General features: G+C 33.4%; 1 long non-coding RNA gene across 1 annotated transcript in view; it reads left to right on the top strand.

The window, feature by feature from the left end:
• The window catches only part of LOC103100616 (uncharacterized), a 64,921-nt gene extending 41,750 nt beyond the window's left edge, over positions 1–23,171 (top strand). Inside the window, exons 3-4 of the long non-coding RNA XR_008913765.1 lie at positions 20,130–20,292; positions 22,460–23,171. This is a non-coding gene — a long non-coding RNA (uncharacterized LOC103100616). The remainder of the gene's footprint in view (positions 1–20,129; positions 20,293–22,459) is intronic.
• The last annotated feature ends 2,002 nt before the right edge of the window (positions 23,172–25,173 follow it).

Genomic DNA, 25,173 nt, shown 5'->3' with positions numbered 1-25,173 from the left:
AAAGGAACTAAACAATGATTAAGTAACTATATTTTAATAAAGGAAGATAACTAAAAGAGGTAAATTAGATAGAAGGCCTGGGAATGGTTTTGTCATTTTTAAAAATTATTTTTAACAGAAAGGGAAAAGAGATACGCTGTGGAATGGAAAGGAAATGACACAGGGAGTTCTGTCACCTTTCCAGAGTGGGCATGAACATATTAAAAAACATACCAAAAACATGTGGAGTATCAGGAGATACTTTGAATCTTAATTTCTTCTAAATAGTTCACAAGAATGTAAGAAACAGAGGAAGTTGGGTTCAGAAATACTTTTTAATCAACATACAAACAAGAGAGGAGAAAGGATGTAGGAAGAAATACAACAGGGAAAGGCTTGATTGAGTGACAAATTAGTCAGAAATAAATCTTGGAAGTTAGATAATGAAGAGAGGCTGAAAAGTAAAGAAAGAAAAGGGAACCCTGGGTGGAACTTTGGTGAGAAAAAAATAAGAGTGGAGAATAGAGGCAAATTGAATCAATCAAGTAGCATTGGTGCAAAGTACACTCCATCTTACCATTCTTTTCTTTCTACAGAGGAGTAGAAAGCAAAATGAAGTAAATTAGTACAAGAGAAAAGGAGGGAACTAAACCTGATTAACGAATACAACAAAGTATAAATAGAATGAACTCATTAGTTAGACATGTTAGCAGAGTGAATTAGAAAGAATTATTTAAAATTTAAAAGAGGAGAATCTAGAAATGTGCTCTAAGAAATATCCTTAATGTAAAATAAAGGTTTAGAGTAAAATTTATTATGCAACTATTGAATTTCAAAAAGCAACATAAGTGATAACAATCTCAGAGAAGGCAATAATAAACAGATTTGATTAAAATAAACATGAAAACTAAATTATACTGAGCAGAATATCCAAGCGACTATTTGCCACCTTGGACAAAGAGGAGAGGGGAAAAAAGCAAACCTTGGGGGGACATAATTTTTGGTCACAATTCTTTGTTATCAATAAAAAGCCATAGAACATTAAGAAACAGGAGAATTTAATATTCAGATATGATGAAACAAAAAAGATCAAAGCAACAGTAATAAATGTTAACATTAAATAATATCAAATCTTCTTGCATTTTAGTAGCCCATCCACAATGTGCACAAATTTTCATCGTGGATCTCTAATGTCCAGTATGATTGTTTGAGCTCATGAAAACATTTTCTTTTGCACATCCTAGGTTTCTTCTCTAGTAGATTTAGTTCCAAGTTACTTGTAAATATTCCTTAGATGTTCCTGCTAAAATCATTACAAAACAAATCTCAACACAAATGAACAACTATTCAAGTAGTTGATATGATAAAAACCACACAAAACTTGATGGTTTTGACTTTATTAAGAATGGAACCATAAGAAAAACAATTTTAGGAACTGATAGTTTGCATTAAAATTCATAGATTTTAGGTTTTCACATGCTTATTAGAATCATTTACATGTGACATAAAGGGTAGTCATCCCTGTTGCTTTCTTGAAACCTTGTGTTCTCATAAATTCCAATTTTTTAAAGGAATATCAGATGGTATTAGGGAACTCATCTTATTTTAAAATAAATAACAATATTTTTTGCAGATTAATTTCTCCACCCCTTGGTTTATTTAATGATTACAGAAATATATTGACTTACCAGAAGGTAATTGTACTCCAACAAAAAACTTGGAGTGGAGTACAAATATACATAAGTAATTCCCAATAGTATATATAACATAGTGAGTATCAAATGGGTTGTATATAGTAAAACATGTTCAGTCGTTAACTACATTCAAATGGAATAGGTACTATACAAACATTATTTCAATTAACAATATAATAAATCTCTGCAGATCACAAAAATACATTCATATGACATTTGATATACATTGCAAGACAAAATTCTGAAGGTAATCAAAATTCTTTATGAATTAATTTATAGGAGAGTATGACTACAGCAAGGCAGACAGGTTAGAGATCACACTAATTAAAAATTACTAGTCAAATCCAATCTATATTAATGCTACCTATTGCCACTATAATATTGCCATTATAATATGTAATATGTAATCACTTGAAAACTCTCAAATTTCAGATAAATTCAGGATAGAAATTTTAAAGGGCTATTTAGTTTTTTTATCCATATTTTTTTCTAATAAAGAGAAGCTTTAATTCAGGACATGTTATAAACAAATCAAATCTAAGTTTTATAGCTGTTAACATAACATTCTCCTCAATTTACTCTGGAATCACTGATTTAAAAATTCTCCTATCATACTTCAGAAATTTTTCCAAGTATTGTTTAAGCACAGACACACAAAAGAACATAGCTTTGGGAACAAAATTTTCTAGATTACACCCTGTTTCAAGACTGTGTCAGGTCCAGTGCTGCTGCTTTATAGCTCAAGGCTATAAAATGCATCTCCTCTCTCTAAAAAGGAATAATCTTAAGAGAATTATTTCACAGAAGGATAGCCCCTCTTATAAGGCAGATGCTTGAAAGCTTTCATCATACACATGAACCGCAATTTATTTCTAGAGAAAAAAATTCCATTAATTCAATCTTTGGAAAAATGAAATAAAAGACAAATAGATACTGTTCTTCCTTAAGATCTAAATTAGGATGCCATGTGAAAATGAAGCGCCATACTTTAAGAGTATTAAGTCCTGAAGAGGAGCCCCTGTGGCTCTGGGAGCCATGTGGCTGACAAAGCAGTTCAATTATACTTCTTCTAGGCAAGCCTGGCATGTGATGATTCTCATGGCTGTTTTTCTAGGACGTCTCCAATTCTTTAAGCTCAGAAAATGCTACATGGATAATATTCCAGTGTTCACCATTATTTTTTAGAGGAAGTGATCTCTTAAAGGCTTAAGAAATTCTAATCGTGAAAATTCCTTATAAAGATGCCATCTCCTAATTCTCTTTCAAACATACAAAATGCAGTGAAAATAAACATACAAAAAATAAATTTCCCTTTTTTTAAACTCCTCAACATAATTGGAGTATCTAAGTTCCAATTTGAAACAAGGAAAGAAAACAGACAGAACACAAAATTATTCAATTACCCTCTTCTCTTTCCTGGAGAAAGAACTGTAATATCATATAATATAATAATAACATAAATATAATATAAATAACTTTCCTGGATCTAACTGTAGTATATAGGGAGAGAGTTTATCCACAATCACATATTTTATGAACCAAATAGCTCTCTCTTGGTACAAATTTGTCCTTCTTTTAAGCTCATGAATTAAAGAGAGGTTTCTGGCAAGGTTCTGTAATTCTCAGAGATAACCTACTAATATATAAAGGATTAGGAATTTACCTCAAAAGAATGCAATGCTCATCAGTGAACAAATCAAGAATCTTTTAATATTGAAATATAGAAGGGAGAACCTGATGAGCAAGCTAATCACATAAAATATGTAGGATTCAATTCAACAAACATTTATTAAGTCAACCAATAAACATTCTACTAAGGGATATATATATCAAACAATAGAGGAAGATAACACATAAAAAGAAGCTAAAAATCTGAATGGAGCTCAAGTGCATGATAAAGACTAAATCAGTGCATCCAGGTGGGAAATAAAGAGATGAATGGCACAGGGGACCCTCATTCAATGAAGGTTTTGGGAAGTGCTTCTTAGAGTAAAAGGGATTAAGGGTGCTGCTTTTAAGCACCACCTATGTCCAAGGCATTAGCCTAGTATTTCTGGATACAGAGTCAGAAAGGGAAAAAAAAAGTCAGTGATCTCATGGCATTTATACACTATTGAGTAGATGCAATATTTATATAGATAAGTGAATATATATTTATTTATTTACATAGATAAATGAAAAGATCATTCTTCTCATCCCTCCCTATGATGGAGATAGTATGAATAGATTTGGAAAGGACAATAGGAAATGACATTCAAGTTGAGCTTTGAATCTATAGATACTAAGAAACAAAGGTGAGCAAAGAGTATAGGACTAAGTGACAGCCTGTTTTAAGGCCCAGAAAGAGAGAAGAATAAGATACACATTGAGTTAACAGTCTTACAGGTAATGGTCACCACCATTACTTTTACTGTTCACCAATAACCCTAAAAATTAATATGCTTATCTAAAATAATTTAGAACTTACAGAATTCACACAGTATTCTTTTCCTTAAGTGACACATATAAAAGTAAAAAATAACAATTCAAAGTCCCTATTTCTGGTTTTGTATACCACTGCACAGTTGGTTCATGTCATATTTCAGTTATTTATTTTCTTATCTTTTTATCTTATCCAAGTAAAAATTTTAGACAAAATAAATCGAACTCATCTTTGTCCCTATGGTGAAACTGAAAATCAAAGATTTAGAACTCCTGGAGTATGGTGTGAAAACACTCCTAAAGAGTGTGTAAAAAAAAAAGCAAATATAATTTAACTCTATATATTCATCAATAGTTCAAATTATGGGAAATTAAGCTTAATATAAGGATATATGTGTTATGCTATAAAATCATTTATAGTGGAAGTAGGAAAAATTCAAAGCTGAAATTATGAGAACCCAAACAAAATCTTCAAAAGACTCATTGTTTTAACACGTATTTCAAGTAGTGAGCTTGATGAGTTTCTTAGAAACCTATTTAGGGGATTCAAGGAATGTTTTGGGGAAAGAAGGGAAAAGGAAGATGAGAAAAGAAGGCAAAAGAATAAGGTAGGAAAAAAGGAATGATTAAAGAAGGGTAAGGAAAGGAGGAGAGAAGGAAGGAACACCAACTAGTAATACACATATTTAGAATATTAGCTGACAAAATAAAATTACTTTCACTGTTTTACAAAAGGATAATGACTTCTTTTATATATATATAAATATAAATGTAAAATATATATCACATACATATAAATGTATAATATATAAATTATGTTTATGTACATATATAATTTAAATGAGATATTTCTTGGGATCTTTTATATACATAAAAAGAAAAGTACCTATATATAATAGAGCTTCAGAGATTCATATACAATCCTCTTCTGTTCTAAAATGTATATGGAAATGTACCTTTTTTGATATTTGTAAAGTTCAGAATAAAAAAAGAACTGAGAAAATTGAAGATAAGTATCTCTTTTAAAGCAATTAATTTTTTGTGGTAGCAATAGTTATAAAATAATAATAGCTATTAAAGAATTTAAATTGGAGCTAATCAAAAAGATGGAAGCCTTTTGTGAAGAAAAGTGGGAAATGACTCAAAAAGAAAACAACAGTTTAAAGAACAAGAACTCCCAACTGGAGAAACAGCTGGAAGCCATGAAAAGCAGGACAGACCAAACTGAAAAGGAAAACCAGTCCTTTAAGACCAGAATTAGGTAATTGGAATCCAATGATCTTGCAAAGCAGCAAGAATTAATAAAGCAAAGTCCAAAGACTGACAAAATAGAAGAAAACATAAAATATCTCACTGAAAAGGTGATGGATCAGGAAAACAGAGCACAAAGAGACAATTTGAGAATCATTGGTCTACCTGGAAACCCAGAAATAAACTGAAATTTTGGCATCATACTACAAGAAATTATCCAAGAAAACTGCCCTGATGTTCTTGAACAAGGGGGCAAAATAGACATTGAAAGAGTTCATAGAACACCCTCTACACTAAATCCTCAAAAGACAACTTACAGGAATGTAATTGCCAAGTTCAAGAGCTTCCAAGCTAAGGAGAAAATTTTACAAGTAGCCAAAAAGAAACAATTCAGATATCAAGGAGCACCAATCAATATTACACAAGATCTGGTGTCTTCCACACTAAAGTACCATAAGGCTTGGAATATGATATTCAGAAAGGCAGGAGAATTAGGGTTTCAACCAAGGATCACCTATCCATCAAAATTGACTATATGCTTCTAGGGGAAAGTATGGGCATTCAAAAAATAGAATATTTCCAAGTATTTGTAAAGACAAGACCAGAACTAAGTGGAAAGTCTAATATACAAACACAAAGATCAAGAGAAACATAAAATTGTAAATAAGAAAGAGAGGGAAAGGGGGAAATTTTTTTTTAATTCAAACTTTCTTCTTTTAAGGCTTCAATAAGATCAAAGTATTTATATTAGTATATGTGGAAAATGTTATTTTTATCTCTCTAAAACTATATTTACTATTATAGTAATTAGAGGAATCATTCACAGGAAGATTGGGGTAATAAGTGCTATAAGATCATACACAAAAAAAAGAAGAAGGGAGGGGGAAATCAAAGATGGTACCAAGAGATACTTGAAGAAAAATAAATAGGATAATCTTTATCACACAAAGATAAGTATGAGAAGGAGAGGGGAAGAATACTCTTATAAGAAGGAGAGGAAGTGAGTGCTAATAGGTAATACTTCAAACTTACTCTCAGTGAAATCAATTCTGAGAGGGAAGAACATCTAGATCCATTGGGGTATTGAATTCGATCTTACCCTACAAGGAAAGTGAGAAGGGAAAACTTAGGGGGGGGGTATGGAGAAGGGCGTACAAAAAGGGAGAGAAAGATAGGAGGGAAGGATATTAACAGACCCTAAAAATAAGAAGGGAACAAAAAGGGAGTGGGAAGAAAGGGAATTAGTGGGACTGAATAAAAGCAAATCTCTTGTTTAAAAGGATATAGCAAAAGAAGAAAGGACAGAACTAGGAAAGGATATCAAAATGCTGGGGAATACACAAGTGGCAATCATAATTTTGAACATGAATGGGATGCACTCACTGATAAAAGGAAAACAAAAAGGGGAGTGGATTAGAAATCAAAATCCTACCATATATTTTCTGCAAGAAACACATTTGAGATGGGTAGACACAAGGTTAGATTTAAAGCTTGGAGGAAGACCTATTGGGCCTCAACTGATAAGAAGAAGGCAGGAGCTGAATCATGATATATGACAAAGCCAAAGTAAAAATTGATCTGATTAAAAGGGATAGGGATGGTAAATACATCCTTATAAAACATAGTATAGACAATGAGGAAATATCAGTAATAAACATGTATGCACCAAATACGATAGCATCCAAGTTTCTAAAGGAGAAAATAGAGAAGTTGAAAGAGTAAATAGATAGTAAAACTACACTAGTAAGAGACTTGAACCTACCACTATCAAATCTACAAAAATCAAATAAAAAATAAATAAGAAAGATGTAAGAGATGTGAATGAAATGTTAGAAAAATTAGAGTTAATGGATATATATATATATAGAGAGAAAAATAATAGGGACAAAAAGGAATATACCTTTTCAGTAGCACATGGTACATCCAAAAAGATTGGTCATGTACTAGGGCATAAAATAGGAAACAAATGAAGAAAAGCAGAAATAATAAATGCATCCTTTTCATATCATAATGCAATAAAAATAATAATGAGTAAGGATATATGGAAAGGCAAATGAAAAATTAATTGGAAATTAAATAATATAATTCTCCAAAAACAGTTAGAGAATAAATCATAGAAATAATAATTTCATTGAATTAAATGACAATGATGAGATATCCTTTCAAAATCTATGGGATGCAGCCAAAGCAGTCTTCAGGGGGAAATTTTTATCCTTGAATTAATATATTAACAAACCAAGAAGGGTAGTGGTCAATGAATTGGACATGCAAATCAAAAAACTTCAAAAGAAACTAATCAAAAATCCCCTGATGAAAACTAAATTAGAGATTGTAAAAATTAAGAGAGAAATTAATAAAATTGAAAGTGAAAGAACTATTGAACTAATAAATACAACTAGAAACTGGTATTTTGAAAAAAACAAACAAAATAGACAAAGTACTAGTCAATCTAATTTAAAAAAGGAAAGAAGAAACCCAAATTTACAGTATCATAGATGAAAAGGAAGACCTGACCTCCAATGAAGAGGAAATTAATGCAATCATTAAAAAATATTTTGCCCAATTATATGGCAACAAATATGGCAATCAATTATATGGCAACAAATATGGCAATCTAGGTGATATTGATGAGTATTTTCAAAAATAACAATTGCATAGATTAATAGAAGAAGAAATAGAATTCTTAAATAATTACCTATCAGAATAAGAAATTGAATAAGCCATCAAAGAAATCCCTAAGAAAAAATCCCCAGGGACTGATGGGTTCACAAGTGAAATCTATCAAACATTCAAAGAACAACTAATCCCAATATTATACAAACTATTTGACAGAATAAGCAAATAGGGAGTTCTACCAAATTCCTTTTATGACACAAATGTGGTACTTATTCCAAAGCCAGGCAGGTCAAAAACAGAGAAAGAAAACCAATATCCTTAATGAACACATATACAAAAATCTTTAGTAAAATACTAGCAAAAATACTCCAGCAAGTGATCATAAGGGTTATTCATTATGATCAGAAAGGATTTATACCAGAAATACAAGGATAGTTCAATATTAGGAAAACCATCCACATAATTGACTATATCAACAAGCAAATGAACAAAAATCACATGATTATCTCAATAGATGCAGAAAAGAGCTTTTGACAAAATACAACTCATTCCTATTGAAAACACCAGAAAGTATAGGAATAAAAGATCTATTCCTAAAAATAATAAACAGTATATATCTAAAACCATCAGCAAACATCATCTGTAATTGGGATAAACTACATGCATTCCCAGTATGATCAGTAGTGAAACAAGGATGCCCATTATCAACTCTATTATTTAACATTGTATTAGAAACACTAGCAGTAGCAATTAGAGAAGAAAAAGATATTGAAGGTATTAAAATTGGCAATGAGGAGACCAAGCTATCACTCTTTGTGGATGATATGATGGTCTACTTAAAGAATCCTAGAGAATTAACCAAAAAGCTAATCGAAATAGTCAACAACTTTAGCAAAGTTGCAGGATATATAATAAACCCACATAAGTCATCAGCATTTCTATATATCTCCTACACATCTCAGCAGTAAGAATTAGAAAGAGAAATTCCATTTAAAATCACCCTAGACTATATAAAATATTTGGGAATCTATCTGCTGAGACAAACACAGGAACTATATGAACACAACTATAAAACACTTTCCACACAATTAAAACTAGATCTAAACAATTGGAAAAAAACATTAACTGCTCATGGGTAGGACAAGCTAACATAATAAAAATGAACATCCCACCCAAACTTATTTACTTATTTAGTGCCATACCCATCAAACTATCAAAAAACTTTTTTTACTGAATTAGGAAAAACCGAAACAAAGGTCATTTGTAAGAACAAAAGCTCAAGGATATCCAGGGAAATCATGAAAAAATAAATGCAAAGGAAGGAGGCCTTGCAGTCCCAAATCTCAAACTATACTATAAAGCAGTGGTCATCAAAACAATTTGGTACTGGCTAAGAGACAGAAAGGAGGATCAGTGGAATAGACTTGGGGTAAATGACCTCAGCAAGACATTCGATGATAGGCCCAAAGATCCCAGCTTTTGGGACCCCAAATCTACTATTTGATAAAAATTGCATGGAACATTTTAAGACATTATTGAGAGATTAGATTTGGATCAACATCTCACACCCTACAACAAGATAAACTCAGAATAGGTGAATGACTTGAACATAAAGAAGGAAACTATAAGTAATTTATGTGAAAACAGAATAGTATACATGCCAGATCTTTTGGAAAGGAAAGATTTTAAAACCAAGCAAGAGTTAGAAAAAATCACAAAATGTAAAATAAATAATTTTGCTTACATCAAAATAAAGTTTTTATACAAACAAAACCAATGCAACCAAAATTAGAATGGAAGTAACAAATTGGGAAACAATTTTCATCACAAAAACCTCTGACAAAGGTCTAATTACTCAAATTTATAAAGAGCTAAATCAATTGTACAAAAAATGAAACCATTCTCTCAGTGATAAATGATCAAGGGACATGAATAGTCAATTTTCAGATAAAGAAGTCAAAACTATTAATAAGCACATGAAAAAGTGTTCTAAATCTTGTACTCAGAGAGATGCAAATCAGAACAACTCTGAGGTACCACCTCACACCTAGGAGATTGGCTAATATGTCAGCAATGGAAAGTAATGAATGCTGGATGGGATTTGGCAAAGTTGGGACATTAATGCACTCTGGTGGAGTTGTGAAATGATCCAACCATTCTGGAGGGCAATTTGCAACTATGCCCAAAGGGTGCTAATAGACTGTCTGCCCTTTGATCCAGCCATAGCACTGCTGGGTTTGTACCCCAAAGAGAAAATAAGGAAAAAGACATGTACAAGAATATTCATAACTGTGCTCTTTGTGGTAGCAAAAAATTGGAAAGTGAGAAGATGCCCTTTAATTGGGGAATGGCTGAACACATTGTGGTATATGTTGGTGATGGAATACTATTGTGCTCAAATGAATAATGAACTGGAGGAATTCCATGGACACTGGAACAACCTCCAGGAATTGATGCAGAGTGAGAAGAGTAGAATCAGGAGAACATTGTACACAGAGACTGATACACTGTGGTAAAATCGAATGCAATGGACTTCTCCAATAGTGGCTATGCAGTGATCCTGAATGACCTAGAGGAATCTATGAGAAAGAACACTATCCACATCCAGAGGAAACACGGTGGGAGGGAACATGGAAGAAAACAACTGCATGACTACATTGGTCGAAGAGGATATGATTGGGGATGTAGACTCTAAATGAACATCCTAGTGCAAATATCAACAACATGGAAATAGGTTCTGATCAAGGACACATGTAATGCCCAGTGGAATTGTGTGTGGGCTATGGGAAGGATGGGGTTAGGTGAGAGAGGGATAAAATATGATTCTTGTAACCAAGGAATAATATTCTAAATTGCCGAAATAAAGAAAAATAAAAAATATAAAAATAAAATTGCCCACCAATTTATTTAGTAAATTTCCTTCTTCCCTGATTAATTATTGCAAAATGATCTGAAAGCATTGTTTTTTTAAAAAATAATTTTACCAAATAGGTTTTAAATCTGCCAAAACCCTATTGACATTTTTGTACAAATTACTTTCCAAGTCTTTTAATTATGCAGATAGGAGAGCTTTTATAGCTGTCACATATCATTTTTCCTTACAAAATTATATAACAATGGAAAATTTCTAAATATCCATTTTCAAAATTCTCTTCTGACAGCATTTTCTTTTACAAATTAGTTATCTTCTTTCTTGTTAAAATATTACCATTCTATCTTATTTTATACATGTTGCATGTATAATTAACAAATAGGAAACACTAAAAATCATTCCTTAAGTGATCAAATGAGATCAACAAATAATTCTCAATAGAATTATAACTCATAAACAATCATGTGAATGAGAACTCTAAATTACTAATTTACTAATTTACTAAATTACTAAATTACTAATAAGAGAATGCATATTAAAATAACTGAAATTTTATCTCAACCCTAGAAAACTCTCAGATAGCCAATGAGTAGGATAGTCAGGATATTGGACTGATTTTGGAAAGACAAGAGCAGTAATCTAATTGTTTTTAGAATTGTGGATTAGTGACTTCAGTGTATTCATGGCTGCAATCTAGATGCCACACGCTTCCTCTCCCCGGCACCGAACGAAATAGACTTCATCAAAGGAGCATAAAAATCACTTTTGGAGGAAGAGGACTCCCCAGTCCCCCACAGAGGTGAAGGTACGTGGGGTTTGACCATTTCCACACTATAATAAGAAGGAAGAAAAGCTTGCACAGAAACGTGAACTGAGCAGCCCTTCCCCCCCTCACCTCCCCCACCAAACCAGAGCGAGCTACCGGAGTGCTCACTGGGACACCGAGTGAGTGGGGAACGTCTCTGTCTGGGGGTGGGGGGCACTCCAGGGTCCTTGGGATCTGGGGACTACCAGGAAACAAAGTCTCAGAGCGGTTTTACAGGAGAACCCGGCTCTGAGCACAGGCTGCAGAGCCTTACTCGGGGTGGTTGCGCTGAGCATCTGGGTGAGCTAAACACCAGGGGCAGACCACATGCTGATTATCTGGGCGGAGCTGAACACCTGGGCAGTTTAGAGGTGATCAGGGGCCCAGCTCTCTAAGAAACCTCGGAGGCTGGGAAGAACTAGTCCGAGAAAACCTAAATTCACAGAAAACCCGTACATATCACCCAGACCCCAGACCAAAAAGGAAAGGGGAATAAAACCACCAAAGGGATGGCTCACATAGCCCAAAATCAAGCCTCCAGGAAGAAAGGGGAAAAGGTGACTATTGAAAACTTTTATGGTGGAAGTACCCAAGGAAAAGAATAGAATGAGGAGGAAATCCAAAAAAATCAGAACATGCCTCTCAAAATGGAAACTATCAACAAGCTCTGGAAGATCTCAAACTGGAACTTATTCAAAAGATGGAAACTTGGAAAGAAAAATGGGAGAAAGAGATCAGCAGTCTGACAGATAAGACTACTCAATTGGAAAAAGAGCTCGAAGCATCCAATAGAAGGGCAGAGAAAGCTGAAAAGCAAAACCATTCCCTAACAACCAGAATTACGCAACTTGAAGAAAGTGAGATCATAAAACAGCAAGAATCAATAAAGCAACCCCAAAAAATTAATGAATTAGAAAAAAAAAACATAAAATATCTCACTGAGGTCACAGATTTGGAAAACAGAGGGAGAAGAGACAACCTCTGAATTATCGGTCTCCCAGAAAAACCAGAGATAAACAATAAACTCAATATTATTCTACAGGAGATTATAAAAGAAAATTGCCCACACGTTCTGGAGCAAGGGGGCAAAATAGAAATAGAAAAGGTTCATAGAACACCCTCTATACTAAATCCCCAAAAGACAACCCCTAGGAATGTAATTGCCAAATTCAAGAGCTTCCAGGAAAAGGAGAAAATCCTACAAGAAGCCAAGAAGAGGAGCTTCAGATATAAGGGGGCTCCCATAAGGATCACACACGACCTAGCAGCTAACACACTAGGAGACCACAAAGCATGGAACACGATATTTAGAAAGGCAAGAGAGCTGGGTCTTCAACCAAGAATAAACTACCCATAAAAACTGACTATATACTTCCAGGGGAAAGTATGGGCATTCAACAAAATAGAAGATTTCCAAGCATTTGCTAAGAAAAGACCAGAACTTAGTGGAAAATTTGATATCCAAGCACAGAAAGCAAGAGAAACATGAAAAGGTAAATATGAAAGAAAGGGAAAAGGAGATAAATCTTATATTTTTTCTTTAAGTCAAATTCTTTTCTATAAGGACTACATTTACATCAAATTATATATATATATATATATATATGTATATACATATATATATTAATATGTGGGGAAAATGTTTTGTGTAACTCTCAAAAATTGTAGCATCATAAGAGTAGTTAGAAGAAACATGCATAGGGAAAGATTGGGGCATTAAGAAGATTTGGGGAAAGTGGGGGCAAAGAAAGGAAAAGGGAGGGGGGGAACCATCGATAACACTATGATTTACTTCAAGAAATAGGGGGGGGACTTAATAGAATAATCTTTCCCATATAAAGATACACATGGGAAGGGGTGGGGAAGAACTCTCATATAAGGAGAGGAAGAGAGCGTGAAGTGGAATTACTTAAACCTTACTCTCAGTGAAATCAAATCTAAGAGGGAAGAACATCTAGATCCAGTGGGATCCTGAATTCTATCTTATCCATTAGGGCAAGAAAGAAAGGGAGATTAAGGAGGGGGGGAGGGAGTATAAAAAGGGAGGGAAGGAGAGGGGGGAGGGGAAGGGAGCATAAAAGGGGAGGGGCTAGAAAGGGAAGCATCTCAAGGGAGGAGAATAGGGGAACTGACCTAAAGTAAATCACTGGTTCAAAAGGAAAAAGCTAAAGAAGAAAGGTCAGAACTAGAGGAAGATATCAAAATGCCAGCAAATCCACAAATGACAATCATAACTTTGAACGTGAATGGGATGAACTCACCCATAAAACATAGACAAATAGCAGATTGGATTAGAACCCCAAACCCTACCATTTGTTGTCTTCAAGAAACACATATTAGGTGGGTTGACACTCACAAGGTTAAAATTAAAGGTTGGAATAAGACCTTTTGGGCCTCAACTGATAGAAAGAAGGCAGGAGTTGCAATCATGATATCTGACAAAGCCAAAGCAAAAATAGACCTGATCAAAAGGGATAGGGAAGGTAAATATATTCTGTTAAAAGGGAGTATAGACAATGAGGAAATATCACTAATCAACATGTATGCACCAAATGGTATAGCATCCAAATTTTTAATAGAGAAACTAGGAGAATTGAAGGAGGAAATAGACAGTAAAACCATATTAGTGGGAGACTTGAACCAACCACTATCAAATTTAGATAAATCAAGCCAAAAAATAAACAAGAAAGAGGTAAAAGAGGTGAATGAAATGTTAGAAAAATTAGAGTTAATAGATATATGGAGAAAAATAAATAGGGACAAAAAGGAATACACCTTCTTTTCAGCACCACATGGCACATTCACAAAAATAGATCATACACTAGGTCACAGAAACATGGCACTCAAATGCAGAAAAGCAGAAATAATAAATGCAGCCTTTTCAGATCACAAGGGAATAAAAATATTGATCGGTAAGGGTACATGGAGAGCCAAATCAAAAATTAATTGGAAATTAAATAATATGATACTCCAGAATTGGATAGTTAGAGAAGAAATCATAGAAACAATTAATAATTTTGTTTAGGAAAATGACAATGGCGAGACATCCTTTCAAACCTTATGGGATACAACCAAGGCAGTACTTAGAGGAAAATTCATATCCCTGAGTGCATATATTAACAAATTAGGGAGGACAGAGATCAAGGAATTGGAAATGCAAATTAAAAAACTTGAGAACAAACAAATTAAAAACCCCCAGAAGAAAACCAAACTAGAGATTCTAAAAATTAAGGGAGAAATTAATAAAATCGAAAGTGACAGAACTATTGAGCTAATAAACAAGACTAGAAGTTGGTACTTTGAAAAAACAGACAAAATAGACAAAGTACTGGTCAATCTAATTAAAAAAAGGAAAGAAGAAAGGCAAATTAACAGCATCAAGGATGAAAAGGGGATCTCACCTCCAATGAAGAGGAAATTAAGGCAATCATTAAAAACTACTTTGCCCAACTATATAGCAATAAATATACCAACCTAGGTGATATGGATGAATATTTACAAAAATATAAATTGCCTAGACTAACGGAAAAAGAAATAGATTTCTTAAATAATCCCAACAGGCCATCAAAGAACTTCCTAAGAAAAAATCCCCAAGGCCTGACGGATTCACCAGTGAATTCTATCAAACATTCAAAGAACAGCTAACTCCAATACTATACAAATTATTTGACATAATAAGCAAAGGGGGAGTTCTACCAAACTCCTTTTATGACACAAACATGGTACTAATTCCAAAGCCAGGCAGGACAAAAACAGAGAAAAAAAAATTATAGACCAATCTCCCTAAGGAATATAGGTGCAAAAATCTTAAATAGGATACTAGCAAAAAGACTCCAGCATGTTATCAGAAGGGTCATCCACCATGATCAAGTAGGATTTATACCAGGGATGCAGGGCTGGTTCAATATTAAGAAAACCATCCACATAATTGACCACATCAACAAGCAAACCAACAAGAACCACATGATTATCTCAATAGATGCAGAAAAAGCCTTTGATAAAATACAACATATCTTCCTATTAAAAAAACTAGAAAGCATAGGACTAGAAGGGTCGTTCCTAAAAATAATAAACAGTATATATCTAAAACCATCAGCTAATATCATCTGTAATGGGGATAAACTAGATGCATTCCCAATAAGATCAGGGGTGAAACAAGGATGCCCATTATCACCTCTACAATTTGACATTGTATTAGAAACACTAGCAGTAGCAATTAGAGAAGAAAAAGAAATTGAAGGCATTAAAATAGGCAAGGAGTAGACCAAATTATCGCTCTTTGCAAATGACATGATGGTCTACTTAAAGAATCCTAGAGATTCAACCAAAAAGCTCATCAAAATAATCAACAACTTTAGCAAAGTTGCAGGATACAAAATAAACCCACATAAGTCATCAGCATTTCTATATAATTCCAACACAGCTCAGCAGCAAGAACTACAAAGAGAAATCCCATTCAAAATTACCCTAGACAAAATAAAATATTTAGGAATCTATCTCCCAAGACAAACATAGGATCTACATAAACACAACTACAAAACACTTTCCACACAACTAAAACTAGTCTTGAACAATTGGCAGAACATTAACTGCTCATGGGTAGGACGAGCCAATATAATAAAAATGACCATCCTACCCAAACTCATCTATCTATTTAGTGCCATACCTATGGAACTTCCAAAAAAATGTTTTACTCATTTAGAAAAAAACATAACAAAGTTCATTTGGAAGAACAAAAGATCAAGGATATCCAGGGAAATAATGAAAAAAAAATACAAAGGAAGGGGGTCTTGTAGTCCCAGATCTCAGACTATATTATAAAGCAGTGGTCATCAAAACAATAAGGTACTGGCTAAGAGACAGAAAGGAGGATCAGTGGAATAGACTGGGGCAAGCAACCTCAGCAAGACAGTATATGACAAACCCCTAAGATTCCAGGTTTTGGGACAAAAATCCACTATTTCATAAAAACTGCTGGGAAAATTGGAGGACAGTGTGGGAAAGATTAGGTTTAGATCAACACCTCACACCCTACACCAAGATAAATTCAAAATAGGTGAATGACTTGAACATAAAGAAGGAAACTATAAGAAAATTAGGCAAACACAGAATAGCATACATGTCAGACCTTTGGGAAGGGAAATACTTCAAAACCAAGCAAGAATTAGAAAGAGTTACAAAATGCAAAATAAATAATCTGGAATACATCAAATTAAAAAGGTTTTGTACAAACAAAACCAATGTAACCACAATCAGAAGGGTAGCAACAAATTGGGAAACGATCTTCATAAAAACCTCTGACAAAGTTTAATTACTCAAATTTACAAAGAATTAAATCAATTGTACAAAAAATCAAGCCATTCTCCAATTGATAAATGGGTAAGGGACATGAACAGGCAGTTCTCAGCCAAAGAAATCAAAACTATTAATAAGCACATGAAAAAATGCTCTACATCTCTTATAATCAGAGAGATGCAAATCAAAACAACTCTGAGGTATCACCTCACACCTAACAGATTGGCTAACATGACAGCTATGGAAAGTAATGAATGCTGGAGGGGATGTGGCAAAGTGGGGACACTAATTCACTGCTGGTGGAGTTGTGAATTGATCCAACCATTCTGGAGGACAATTTGGAACTATGCCCAAAGGGTGATAAAAGACTGTCTGCCCTTTGATCCAGCTATAGCACTGCTGGGTTTGTACCCCAAAGAGATAATAAGGAAAAAGACTTGTACAAGAATATTCATAGCTGCACTCTGTGGTGGCCAAAAATTGGAAAACGAGGGGATACCCATCAATTGGGGAATGGCTGAACAAATTGTGTTATATGTTGGTGATGGAATACTATTGTGCTAAAAGGAATAATAAAGTAGAGGAATTCCATGGAGACTGGAACAACCTCCAGGAAGTGATGCAGAGCAAAAGGAGCAGAACCAGGAAAACATTGTACACAGATACTGATACACTGTGGTACAATCGAAGGTGATGGACTTCTCCATTAGTGGCAACGCAGTGTCCCTGAACAATCTGCAGGGATCTAAAAAATACTATCCACAAGCAGAGTATAAACTGTGGGAGTAAAAACACCGATGAAAAGCAACTGCTTGACTACAGGGGTTGAGGGGATATGACTGAGGAGAGACTCTAAATGAACACTCCAATGCAAATACCAACAACAGGGAAATGGGTTTGAGTCAAGAATACATGTGATAACCAGTGGAATCGTGCGTCGGCTATGGGAGAGGGAAAGGTGGTGGGAGGGGGGGCAGGGAGGAAAAGAAAATGATCTTTGTTTCCAGTGAATAATGTTTGGAAATGACCAAATAAAATAATTTTTAAAATTTTAAAAAAATATAGAAGGTAAAAAAAAAATCATGGATTAGTCTAGCTCTTCTGGAAAGCAAAGAAAGAATGGTGACAAAATAATGATTTAAAATACTGATAAAATAACTGAATTTGAACCAGAAATCAAAATTCTAAGCATGTTTCCCTAGAAGGTGAAGGTCTTGTTGCTTAGTCATTTTCAGATTCTTTATGACCCTCTGGATCATACTTTCCATGAGATTTATTTGATCAATATACTGGAATGGTTTAACATTTCCTTTACCAATGGATTAAGGCAAACTAAAGTTCAGTGCTCACCAAGGATCACACTGATAATTAGTGTCTGAGGTGAAATTTTAACTCATCTTCTTAACTCCAGACCCAGTGCTCTATTCACTGGTCTTCCTACCTGTCTACAACAATGTAAAGGGAAAGAACAAAAGCAATTCCAACTACAAAAAAAATTTAACTGAATGCTCATAATTACAGTCACCTCACTTGTACACATATAAGAGATAGGAAGATAAATCTTCCTACATTGGAGTAGTAGGTTACTCTGGATGTGGAATATTGATTATCCTATCAAACTTGAATGATGTACGGGTAAGTTTTGCTGAACTGAATTGGACTCCTCACTTCTCTTAGTCTCTTTTTAATTCTTTTAAAATTATTTTTCTCTTTTAATTTTTTTTTGTAAATAAAAGTAGTTTAAGAAAAATATTTTTATTTTTTACTGCCTATCTAGATATTTTTATCTATTTCTATCTATTTCTATCTATCTATCTATCTGTTTATCTATCTAATTCTATTTATTTAGCCAGCTAGCTAGCTAATTGTCACCTTGATCTTGAATGGAAATTTAAATTTGTTACTTTTTGAAAGTATATTCTAGGTCCTACTAAAATCCACTTTTTATCACAGAACTAACAAGTCAGAAAGTTTGAATTGTACATCTATTTATAAAAGAAAAATGCAGAACATCTGTGTAAATGAAAGTTCTTTTGAAAACTTTTCCTAGAGATAGTAAAAGAACCTCTGAGGGAGACCATGTTTCCAATTGTAATGCTTGGGCGGTAAAGGTTAAGTTGGTGGTGGTCCTAGTAACAGTACATTTCAAATTCTTGTAAATACCCATTACACAGTGAAATATTTGTATTCGTCCAGTGCTTGAATTTCAAATGCTACATTTTTTCATTAAATTGAATATCTTTCTGTATGCACAGACATTTGCATATATACAAAATGCATACATATAAATGTATCTGTATATTAGATATAATCCTTTATATGTTTGTATATACATAGATGGGGCAGCTAAGTATCTGAATGGATAGAGTTCTGGATGTATAGTCAAGAAGACTCATTTTCCCGAGTTCAAATCTGACCTCTCACACTTACCAGTTATGCAACCCTGGATAAAACATTTATCCCTATTTGTCTCAATTCTTCATTTGTAATGTGAACTGAAGAAGGAAATGGCAAACATTTCTATTATCTTTGCCAGGAAAACCTCAGTGGTGTCACAAAGAAGTGGGAAGAACTGAAAAAATTAAACAACACAAAATGTATAAAAGTATATTATCTACACACATTCACATATGTGTATGCCTTTGTGAGAATATATAAGTTCCCCTTGGCTTGTATGGATTTAAAAATTCACCTGAGATTTTTTTGTGGTGAGGGCAAGTAGGTGAATCTCTCAAATATTTTATGTTGTTCATTTAGAAGTTACATTCAATAGTCAATCAACATTTGTGAAGCATCTATCAGCTAGAAACAGTTTTGAGTGCTTGGTATTAAAATAAAAGGGGGAAATGGTGCTTGCTGTCCAGAAACTTACAACTAAAAGGGGAGACCACATACAGCTAAAGAAATACAGAGCACATTCAAAATAAACACAAGGCAGTTTTGGGAAGGCATGCACTAGGACCTAGTAGTGGTTATAAAAGGCAGTGCTTAAGCTTTATCTTGAAAGACATGAAGGATGCAGAGGCAGAGGAAGACTGCATCTGCAAGCATGAGGGACAGCAATACAAAAGTATGGGCATAGGAGATGGAGTGTCCTGCAAGTGTGCTCTTAAATGTTTAACAAACAGGTCTCTGAAAAGGCAAAAGACTTTTAAATTGAATCTTCATTATTAATATTTTCCATCTCTTTCTTAAGTCTAGACAGCCAATAAATCAAGATCTGGAAGGTTTTCCATTTTCAAGGCATAAATGTTCACTTTGAAAAATCAACTCTAAAGAACAGGGATGAACTGAATCTGGCACATCCCCATGATGTGTAGGCTAATTTGGAGACAGAATGTAGACATAGTGAGAAAAAGGTAAAAAAATTTTCTGATAATATCTGTGTAGAAATTCCATGTTCCTGTATTAAATAGGTTCATAACGGTCCCAGAAGCTAAGGACTGTACAGAATGGGTGAAATTAGAAACTTGCATGCCTATGGCACAGGTGAAAGCTGAAAGTAGAAAATGACAGGTGAACAGATGGTTAGGATTAAATTGAACCTAAATCTCTCAATTGACTACCTGAGGAAAGTAAGAAGAGACACAGATTTCTATACTACTGATTTGCTGGTTGTTCTTGATCTGAATTCATCCTAGTTGTGGTGCAGAGCTCCCACTGGTATAAACCACTGATATAGAATAATACTAAGCCATTTAGTACTATTCTTTGTTGTGATCTTATGTCAAATCTTTATAGGATCATAGAACGCCACTTGTTTAGCATTCAAAATTAGGAATTATTGAACCTGTTAACATCCACATTTACACATTGATTGGAAGCCTTACTTCATTTATTGAGCTAGCTCTGAAAAGCAAACAAAGCAAGCTAGATGTACTTTAAAGTTCAAATATCTAGGGCAGTTCCTGCAATTTTTGTACTAGATTAAAACAGAAAACTCCTACTTTATGTGATGATATAGGTTGGATTTGTTGATGGAAAACATCTCTGCTACTGTGAGAAATTATCCTTCTAAATTGAAACACAGAGACAATATCTGTGATTAGAATATTCATTCAGCCAATCAATGCTTTTTGTTTGGGGTTATTCGTTTTAGGTAATATTGCAAATCTTCACATGCATCAGCCTTGCCTTTCAAATTTCACTTCTGTTTATGATAGCATAATTTTCCATGAGATTTTGGAAGTTAAGTGACATTTAACAATGTGTAGAAGATTTTAATTCCAGTGATCAAGTCCACAGCTCTGATATTACAATGAACCTCAATTTTAAAAGTTCCAATATAATACTCCCTTGCACATTAGAATTATCTCAGAAAAAGTCAAAGGATTATAACCACTTACAGCTGTAAACAACAATTTTGGTCTGAAAAATCATTTCTTACCTCATGAAGGTAACGTACTAGCTTAAGAGTTTTTCTTGTATCTTTTTTTTTTTAATATGTATGCCATTGGTGATAAAATAAGTTAGAAAAATAATCTTCCCTCCACCCAAAGAGTAGCTTATTGTGATCTGAGACCATTTAAATGATAATTAAAGCCCTCAACAGAAATATTATGGAAACATAAACCAAATTTTAGTAGACATAGAATCAACCCAAAGTTTACCTTTTACTCTAATTACTGATAATAAAAAATATGTTTTTTGTATTCTGGATGATAATTGTATGACTTAAATATTTCTTAAACAAAATTTGTAAATATTAAAATTGAGAAAACAAAGCTAATTTCAGGGAAACCTTAAAAATTTTAATATAATTTTTCTTGAAGTTTCCTAGTAGAAATGCAATCCAACAAATCTAGTACAGTAAATGTCTACTATATGTAAGGCACTGGGTTAACAAAGGCAAAATAGAAATGCTACCTGCCTTTTAGGTACTTATATTGAGAGACTATAATGAGTGAATAGGCATATGACACTGACATGACTTAAAACACAGAGGAGAAAAAATGTCTGGCTGAGCCAAATTGTAATTAATGAGGACCAGTAAGACATGCTGAAATCTTGAATGTTGAATAAAAATTGCTTCCAAGCAAAAAAAGGAAGGGGAAAAAGAAAGAGAAAGAGATAATTAATGTATATGCAAATGCTAGATAGGACAAAGAAGAAGAATACATGAAATCAAAGTTTTTTCAGAAATTCCTAGGAGATAAAATCCATTGAGTCACTGATAGAATTTATGACCTCAGATGACAGTGACAGAGGTATTTACCCTGGGTGAAGAAATAAATATAAGGGAACATATGCTGAATTTGGAAAAGAGTTGAGTGAAATCTAGAGTGATTTAAATTTACTTGTAATGTCTAGTTTCACAAGAAATCATGAAAGGATTTCATAGACTGTTGAGTGGAATTGTAGAAAGATTTCAGATTGAGGGAAACTTTCAATATCTGGCTAAGAATTTTACATTTTGTTTGAAGTGAAGTTTATTGTCCTTCAGATTTGAAAAGGACCGTCCTCAAGTATAAATTAGATTTACAAGAGGCAGAATTTCACAAAGTCATCCATCATTATCTCTCCTAGAGTCATCATAAAGCAATGACTACATAAAAGACAAGTTGACTGGTGATGGATGAGGATGCAGTTGATGACCATGTCTCCTTCCTTGTCCAACCAAGTTTTAAGAGCTCCAGAATGTCTACTTTTAACACCTTTTTGTCCAATAGAATGAATTGTTCTCAATCACCCCTTCTGACAGGGGAAGTCTTCACACACTCGGAGTAGATACCCCCTAACTCATCAGAGACAATAAATATTTTGGAACAAAATGTCAGCTGGGATGGGTCCTGGCCTTTTTTGCAGAAACTGATCCTGAGGGGTCTACCCTGTTCCCTAACTCAAGACTTAATTGGTTAAGGGAATGGGAGCTTGATACACTGAAGTAGGATTTTCTTTTTTCTGTTGTGTTGCTCTCTCCAACAGTTCTAGATGGAACTGAAGAAGCAGAAAAAAGGACCCTAAGTACTGTCAGATTCAGACTTTATACAAAAGTCTTTTATTGTAGGTGAGGATGTATAGATAAGTGTATGTATGTATTTACAAATGCATGTATATATTATTTTGTCCTTTGTTGTAAATTAAATTATTGTAAGTATCTTGGCTTATGTCTTCTGTTTTTAGCTATTTTGTTTTAGCCCTGTTTTCCATTATTCCTGAAGTACATAAGACCCTTCATATCTACCATCTTTGGCAAGATATACATTTACATATTTAACAGACTGTACCATTTATTCCTAATTTGGGTATACATATATATATATAAATGTATATGTATATATAAACATATTTATATATAATAACTCCTGAAATTTTAGAATTTCTATCATAATGTATAAGATACTGATCTAAACTTATTTTATTCTGTCTTTGGAAGTATTTTCCCAGTATTTTTTATTGAATAAAGAATATCTTCCCCAGTTTTTTTTTCTATTTATCAAACATGAGATTGCCATGAACATTTCTTTCTATAGTGTGTTAACCTAATTTTCCATTGTTCTGTACACATGCACACACATACAGAATGCATTTTTTCTATCTATCAACATGCATATTTATAAATACATATTTACTTTAAAACTATCTTTATTCAAAAATAAAAATTAACAGCTCCTTCAAAGGAAAAACAGAGAGAAAAGGAGTTAGTGATAGTGTATAAAGGAGAAAGCTAAACATCAACAACACATTTTGAAAGGAAGACATAAAATTTTCAAGGTAAAAAAGAATATAAAGAAAAAGAACAAAAATTTTGTTGAGGTCTATACCTTCATTGTTTTGTATTGTACATAAGAAAATGCAATTGAAAATGTTTTATCATCTGAGTATAAGGAATGAGATAAATCAAAAAGATGAGTATTGCTTTGAAATGAGATTTTTAAAAAATCAATGACTCAGGAGACTCCAAAGAAGAGTAGATAGTTTAAAAATATGCAGTTAATTTTCTCATGGATGTGCCAGACAGTTTTGAACTAGTTAGGCATATATATATATATATATATATATTATACAAATATATTACTCTTAAATTATGTATTTCTTTATGATTTCACATTAATGCATCAGTTGATTTTACTTAGTAAAGCAGCTAAAAAGCTAGTTTAAATAGAAAAAAAACTATTTTGCAGCATAAAGCGTGAAGGAAGGTATTAATTTTTCTATTCATTTTCTACTTTGGTCATATATATTATAATCAGTGATTTAGACTTTGAAGGGACCTTAGAGGTTATTGAGTCCAACAACATCTCTCTTTGAATGAGAAAATTGAGGTCTAGTGGAGTTAAATGATTTGCTTAGAGTCATAGAGATAGTATGTGAAACCAAATTAGAATCATGGTTTGACTGCCTCCAAATTCAGCACTTTATCCAAAAATTAAGTTATTACTAAGGAAGTTTTTGTATCTTTAATATTTTTTCATAAATGTCATTTACCAAAGAAATTATAAGTCCTCTCCAAGTATTATATAATTATATTTTAAGCTAGATTTCTTATTATCAGAACATTTGTTTTATATATTTTATCTTACTTAAAAAAGTTTTACCATGGTATAGTCTGAAATTATTAATAATAATAATGAAGTTAGAAACTTGTGGACTAAAAGACTAATGAGATGACAGAGGACAATTTACACATGTCCCAATAACTTCTAAAGCCTCCCAAAAGGGAGATATATTCCAGATATTAAACAATAACATCTGAATCCATGGGACAAAAGAAGAATGTCAATAAGGTAAACTGCTTCTGAATTACTACTGCCTAATACAAATCATTAAAGTACTCATTTATCATCCTTTCCTCACCAATTTTAATATTCCTGACAGAAATATACAAAATTGTTTGGATCGTTTTGCCTGAGACTATATCAGAATACCCTCAATTTAAAAAGACTTTGCTGGTATATCTCATGACCTTTCTCTTCCTGCTCTACTATATTCACAGATATTGATTATTCCTAGTTATATTAAAAAAAGCAAAAAGAAGGGATAAAGAATTTGAGGATAAACACTATCTTAGGCACCCCTAAAGTTGCAGAAACTAAATCCAGAAGATTCCACTTCCATCCTGCAGAAAGGGACAGACTGTGATTCAGCCTTTCAAAGAAGCAAAGGAAAAGACCCAAGAGAGGATATGAGAAAGGGATGCAGAATGTGTGTCCATACTGGACCAAAAGAAAAGTCCACTGATACCTCGCTTCTATCATTTTCATTTTTTGCCATAGTAGCCAATCTGATAGGTACCTCAA

The sequence above is a fragment of the Monodelphis domestica genome, chromosome 7, assembly GCF_027887165.1.
Source record: "Monodelphis domestica isolate mMonDom1 chromosome 7, mMonDom1.pri, whole genome shotgun sequence".
In the NCBI taxonomy this organism is placed as follows: domain Eukaryota; kingdom Metazoa; phylum Chordata; class Mammalia; order Didelphimorphia; family Didelphidae; genus Monodelphis; species Monodelphis domestica.
Note: the sequence above shows the minus strand (reverse complement) of the source record. Positions and strands in the feature narration are given on the sequence as shown.